Below are 6,000 nucleotides of genomic sequence, written 5' to 3'. Positions count from 1 at the left end.
AATGGGAATTAGTACATTGTATGGAATACACCACCACTATAACAAGTGATACAGTTCAGCGTAATGTTGCTGCTTTCTACACCTTAACCAGGATGCCCTTGATGAAGGATGGAACCCAAGTAAGGGTCAGCACTGTTGGTTGAACTTCAGGAAATCATTCTAGCATTCAAGATCTTGGCCAACAAGTGAATCCTTTTGGAAATTTTAATAAACTCTTGGGACATTACCTAAGAATTCTCTCCTTTGGGGTGAAGAACTCTGGGATTTCTTGCCCTACATATTCCAAAAATATAAAATCAAGGTAAATAGATGACCCTCTATATATACTAAGGCTACAGTACAAGGCCTTATTAGGATACTCCTTACCCCCTTTGGAGTTCTGATTACTGAAAATGACTAAGGCATACATTTCATTTCTCAGAATACATAATGCTAGGCTCTTTGGAAAAGGCATTCAATGGAATTTTCAACTGCTTGATAGGTCTTAAGGATCTATAAATTGAGAAGCATACTGGGTTCCTCAAAAAAACTCCTTTTTAAGTTACAAAGTAAAAGGACAAATGGATACCCAGCTGGCTATCACTATGCCACAGGCATTGATTATATATGCCTCTAGGTATAAAACACTCTACACCAAAGCCCCATAGGTCCCTCAATTGCTTTTATTCATTGGACATAAATGGGGACATTCCTAAACTTCATATTTTTGAGGACCATGTCACTATGTGGGCCCTTCCCTTCTGGTCAAGTGTCTACTTTGCTTCCTAGATAGGCATTTCTCTTACTCCCTAAAAGCGTGAGTTATTACTAAAATAAATGTTTGATGTCAAGGCATCAGGGGTCAATTGTATCATAAGGCCTGAATTCCATGTGTTGCCTTATTATCTTTAACCTCCTAGGGACCCAAAAGCCCAGCCATGAGCTCTCCTGCTCTTGGGAGATATGTCCCCAACTCACAAGTAAGGCTCCCACCTAGTCAGTTTCTCTATAGTGGGACCAGCTGCTCCCCACCCAGTCCTCTTACCAAATAGGTTTCCCCTCCCTGCTAGCCTGAGAAATTATTCAAACAAAAGAGTTACATCCTCACTTGTGAACCATGGGTCACCTCACCCTCCCACAGCTCCTGTTGGTTCACTGAGTACAACCCCTATGTGACCCTGCATCGTGTACCATGTCCTACTCCACAGACTGTGAGTATAGGTGACCAATAAACTGCTGTCAATTGTGTCTGCCCAGTGTTAGTTGTCCTGTGTGCCATCCTGATCTATCTAGGGAAGGATGCCCAGCTTCCTGAATATGTTGTCAGAACACTTGCCTTTTGAATTCTCTTCCTAAATGCTGCTTCTCTCTCTGGAATATGAAATTGATTAAAGTAATAAGCATCTCTTGCCTAATGCAACAATTTGTCTTTAATATGCCTATGACAAATTTATGTATGCATGTGTGTGTGTGTGTATATATATATATATATATATATATATATATATATATAGTGTAGGGGGTGTAATAGTCTTTCGAACATCTCAACTTAAACGTCTCATCTTTATAAGTTCCAATCTGAATCCATTTTACTTCCCAAAGAAACTCTATTTCTTGTATTCCTTAACTTCATCACCACACACTCACTTGCCTAAGTTAGAGTCATTCTAGATTCTCTTCTTTTTCACCCTCACATCCAATCTGTCACTAAAATCTACTGATTTCACTTCAGCAACATATCTAAGATCTATCCGTTTTTCACAACTTAGTTCATTGTCCTTCTTTCTTACTGGAGTTACTGTAATTGCCACCAAGGATGTCTTTCTGTTGCCCATTTACTTTTGCAATTTTTTACAACCACCCAAAATCCACCCTCCACCCTATCAGATGATCTTTCAGATATTCAATTTTGTTCATCTTGATTTATTGTTTAAAATCCTTCAAAGATGTTTCTTCACTTAAAAGCCTCAAAATCTGATTCACGCTCAGCAGTCCTGTTTCATTTTTCCGGCTTTTGTTTTCTGAACTCCAGTTTCCCCATACTGGCCAAGCTTTCTTTCCCCTTTGCATTTCCTCCTCTCCTTTTGGGTCGCTGTTTTGAAAACTTCTCTGAGGCTTCTAGGCCTAAAGGTCAAGTCAAGCATTGCTTGTATTATGTTTCCAACCTAACTCTTGGGCTCCCCCGTCAGAGTACTTAGCAGGGCCCACAGAACTGCTTGCCCAAAGGTCCCACTTAACTGTGAGTCCTGTGATAGGATCTGTCCTATCTGTGTACCCTCCCTGCCCCCCCCCCACACACACACCTGGCACTGTGTTTGGGGCTCTGTGTTTTCAGAGTGGACACTCAAAGGTAAATGAATGAGAAAAGTGAGTAAAAGAATAAAGGTGAAGGCTGAAAATAAAGGATTTGGATAAGCAAAACAACTAGTTTTGTTCCTTTCAGCCGAGGAAGGTTTTGATTTTAATATGTCCTGCCTCCATCTAGGATGGCAATCCGTACGAGAGAATGTATTCTGTGTGATGTAAACCATTTCTCCGGTTACTCCCTGACAACCCTAATATTGTACTAGATTCATCAGGAGGAAACCAGCCAACCCCGTCGGGGCCGGACAAGGTACCCTGACCCGGACTGGAGTCCATCTTCAGCGTAGAGCGGCCTCGCCTACAGAGGGGGCCTCGCCCACAGAGGGGGCCTCGCCCACAGAGGGGGCCTCGCCCACAGAGGGGGCCTCGCCCACAGAGGGGGCCTCCCTCACAGGGGGGGCCTCGCCCACAGGGGGGACCTCGCCCACAGGGGCGGCCTCGCCCACAGAGGGGGCCTCGCCCACAGAGGGGGCCTCCCTCACAGAAGGGGCCTCGCCCACAGGGGCGGCCTCGCCCACAGAGGGGGCCTCCCTCACAGAAGGGGCCTCGCCCACAGGGGCGGCCTCGCTCACAGACGGGGCCTCGCCCACAGAGGGGGCCTCCCTCACAGAAGGGGCCTCGCTCACAGAAGGGGCCTCGCTCACAGAAGGGGCCTCGCTCACAGGGGCGGCCTCGCTCACAGAGGGGGCCTCGCTCACAGACGGGGCCTCGCTCACAGAGGGGACTGGGGCCTCCGACCCGGCCCTGCGCAGGCGACCCGCCTCGCACCTTCGCGTCCTCAGGCAAACAAGGCCAAAGGCCAGGGTCACCACGAAGGCTGTTCATGCAGGCGCGCCCCGTCCAAGGGGAGCCTGTCAGCACCTCGAAGAGGCCACTCGTGGCTTCTTCGGCACGTCCCAACGCTCGAGGGAGAGGCGCGACCTACCAGCGCTCCCTGTACAGCCAGAGAACAGCGCGCAGCCGACTTAACGGTTGCGGCTTCGCGGAGTCGCGGCGGTCCTTGCCCAGTGCCCGAGGCCCCGCCCCGCGCCCGCCTCGCGCCCCCGCCCCGCGCCCGCCTCGCGCGCCCGCCTCGCGCCCCCGCCCCGCGCCCGCCTCGCGCCCTTTGGAGCAGCCGTCGGCTCCGCCCTCGCCCCGCCCCCGTCGCTGCCGCATCCCGGGACAGCGAGCAGGCGCTCGGCTGGGGCCGTTCCCCGAAGGGCAGCGGGACGCTCGGCCGCCGCGTCTAGGCTCAGTGCGGTGAGGCCGCTGCCCCGAAATCCTCCCGGATCTTGAGGCGGTAGGTGGCCAAAGAGCGAGTCCGGGAGACAAAAGTCGGGGCTCGGGGTGTGAGAAGGCGGGTGGGGCGTCGTCTCGGGGACTAGACGCTGGGAAAGTTGAGGCGAGGGAGAGAAACTGGGGTGGGTCGGGACCAGTCAATTCCAGGCCCCCATTCAGTCCTCAGGCCGGACTGTGGGGTGGGAGCGGGCCAATCGGATGAGGAGAAGGGAAGGGTTGTGGCTGAGGTGAGAAACCCAGCGGAGGGGCAGGTGGCTGAGGGAGATTGAGACAGCTGAAGGAATTGCACTCGCACAACCCTCGTGAAAGCTAGTATTTACACAGCGCCCTCGTGTCCCGGGACGTGGTGATAGATAGTGGGATGGCTTGATGACATTCTCGGCCTGGTGTCCTTCTCGTCAATTTATGGCAGAAGTTTTCCATTTCAGGTATTTTAGGAAATACCTGCTACAGGTAAGGGCAGTTAATTAGTTAGAGCAACCAGCAAATACCTGGTACCTGGACAGTTTTATTCTATCTAAATACTAAACTGTTTCATATTGAAAAATGCTTTGATAGATCTCCTCCCTCCACAGACACTTTTTTTTGGGGGGGGGGTCAATTTTGAAGAGAAAGCATTAAATGAAAAATATGATGGGACTCTCCCGACTTAGAACTTATTGATATTTTAGTTTCAGTTTTTCCTGATTTGTGAAATCTAAAATGTCTCTCATCACCTAAGTCATACGTGGTTTTACTCTTACTCCTCTGTACTTCTTTTATGTTTCTTTAATCACGTAGTTTATCAGTTATGTACTGTTTACTAACAAACTACAATTGGTTTTAAGGAATCTTAATGTAAAGTGGTATTTTGAAGTTGGAAATGGTCTGCAATTAAATCTTAACTGGTTAGCAGTGGGAATTATAGTCAAGATAGATGTATGTTCTTTTATATCCTCTTTCAGCTTATTACTTTCATTTGTGTGATCTTATTTCTTCATTGCAGCAGACACAACAGCGTTTTCTGCACAAGTCTGAAATTTAAGTTGTAGATTTTAAGTACAGTACCCAGCTTCTAAAAACAGGTCATAATTATGTTAGTTTGTGGTCTATGATTAGTAAGACAGTGTACCATGTTTGCAAATGAGGAAAGCATAGTAATACCAAAATTAATTTAGTATTCTAAGAAAAATTGTAAGCTGAGGAGTGAGAATAATAAGCATATCCCATTTTATTCAGCAAGAGTTTTATAGATAAATATGCATTTTCATAGTTAATTTCTTTACATATACCTAAAAAAACAGTTTTTATTTAAACGGACAGTACATACTGAATAATAAGATTGTGCCCAAATTGATGAGTACATGTACTTATTATCTTACTGTACTATTTTAGTATATCTTGGGAATAGTATTTATTGAACAATATTTTAGGAAGTTCAAGGCTAATTTATAATTTCAGAATTTGTGAGTTATTAGGATACATCTTTAGTTCAGTTTTATTTTTTAGCAGTAAAGGAACCTGAAGTATAGTTAGTATGGCTAGATGTAGAATTGTAGCAAACTTAGGTTTCCTGATTTCCAGGCCAATACTTTTATTCATACCTCTTGGCCTTTTCAAAGATGGTTTGTTAAATATGTGTGAATTTGAGAATAAAAACCCAACTTTATTCAACAATAATTTCTCAGTATATCTTTTGCAACATTGGATCAAAACTTTCTTTTAAAAAAATGATCACACAGCATTACATTTTAACACACTGTTTTATGATAGACCCAAATTACTACCCAGTATGGCAGGTAGGATTCTGTTTCCTTTGCAACTGCTGTCCTTTGTAACAGTTTGACATCATAAATGCCTACTGTAGGTTACATCAAATTCAAGGAAAACTTTTAGAGCTCTCCATTTAGTGGGTGAAGATAGCCATTAAAATTTGTTTCACATTGAAGTTATTTTGCATACTGATTTTATATAGTTCAGCTAAGTCTTTTTTTTTAACCTAAACTAAGTTTTGTTGAAACCTGTCTAGATTATGATCCTGTGTATCAATTTTATAATAATGATAACTTCTTGTAGATAACCTACCTTTTTCATTAACACTATTTAAGACATGATGGTGGTACATAACATGCCTTGTAATCCAAAACTTATTCCCTGTGTCAGTATCTTTATGCAGGCATATCTAGATTTTTTTTAAAATTAGGCAGGTACTGTTATTGATACTTTATTTTCTGATCTTTACTGATGTGGATTTATGTATTGGGGCACTTGCTTGTTTCTTTCCTACTACAAATTGAAAGGGGAGGTGGCTCTAAAAAAGCTTTTGTTTTTTACTTACATACTTGTGTTTCAAAATCATATAATAAAGTTCTGTAACTCTCCAACTATTGAAAATCTGTC

General features: G+C 44.7%; 1 protein-coding gene across 1 annotated transcript in view; it reads left to right on the top strand.

Annotated features, from left to right (window-relative positions):
* Positions 1-3,463: 3,463 nt before the first annotated feature.
* The window catches only part of C6H8orf88 (chromosome 6 C8orf88 homolog), an 80,202-nt gene continuing 77,665 nt past the window's right edge, over positions 3,464-6,000 (top strand). The window contains 1 exon segment of the mRNA XM_077167171.1: positions 3,464-3,622. The gene's annotated coding sequence lies outside the window, so the exon portion shown is untranslated.

The sequence above is a fragment of the Tamandua tetradactyla genome, chromosome 6, assembly GCF_023851605.1.
Source record: "Tamandua tetradactyla isolate mTamTet1 chromosome 6, mTamTet1.pri, whole genome shotgun sequence".
NCBI classification, from domain to species: Eukaryota; Metazoa; Chordata; class Mammalia; order Pilosa; family Myrmecophagidae; genus Tamandua; species Tamandua tetradactyla.
Note: the sequence above shows the minus strand (reverse complement) of the source record. Positions and strands in the feature narration are given on the sequence as shown.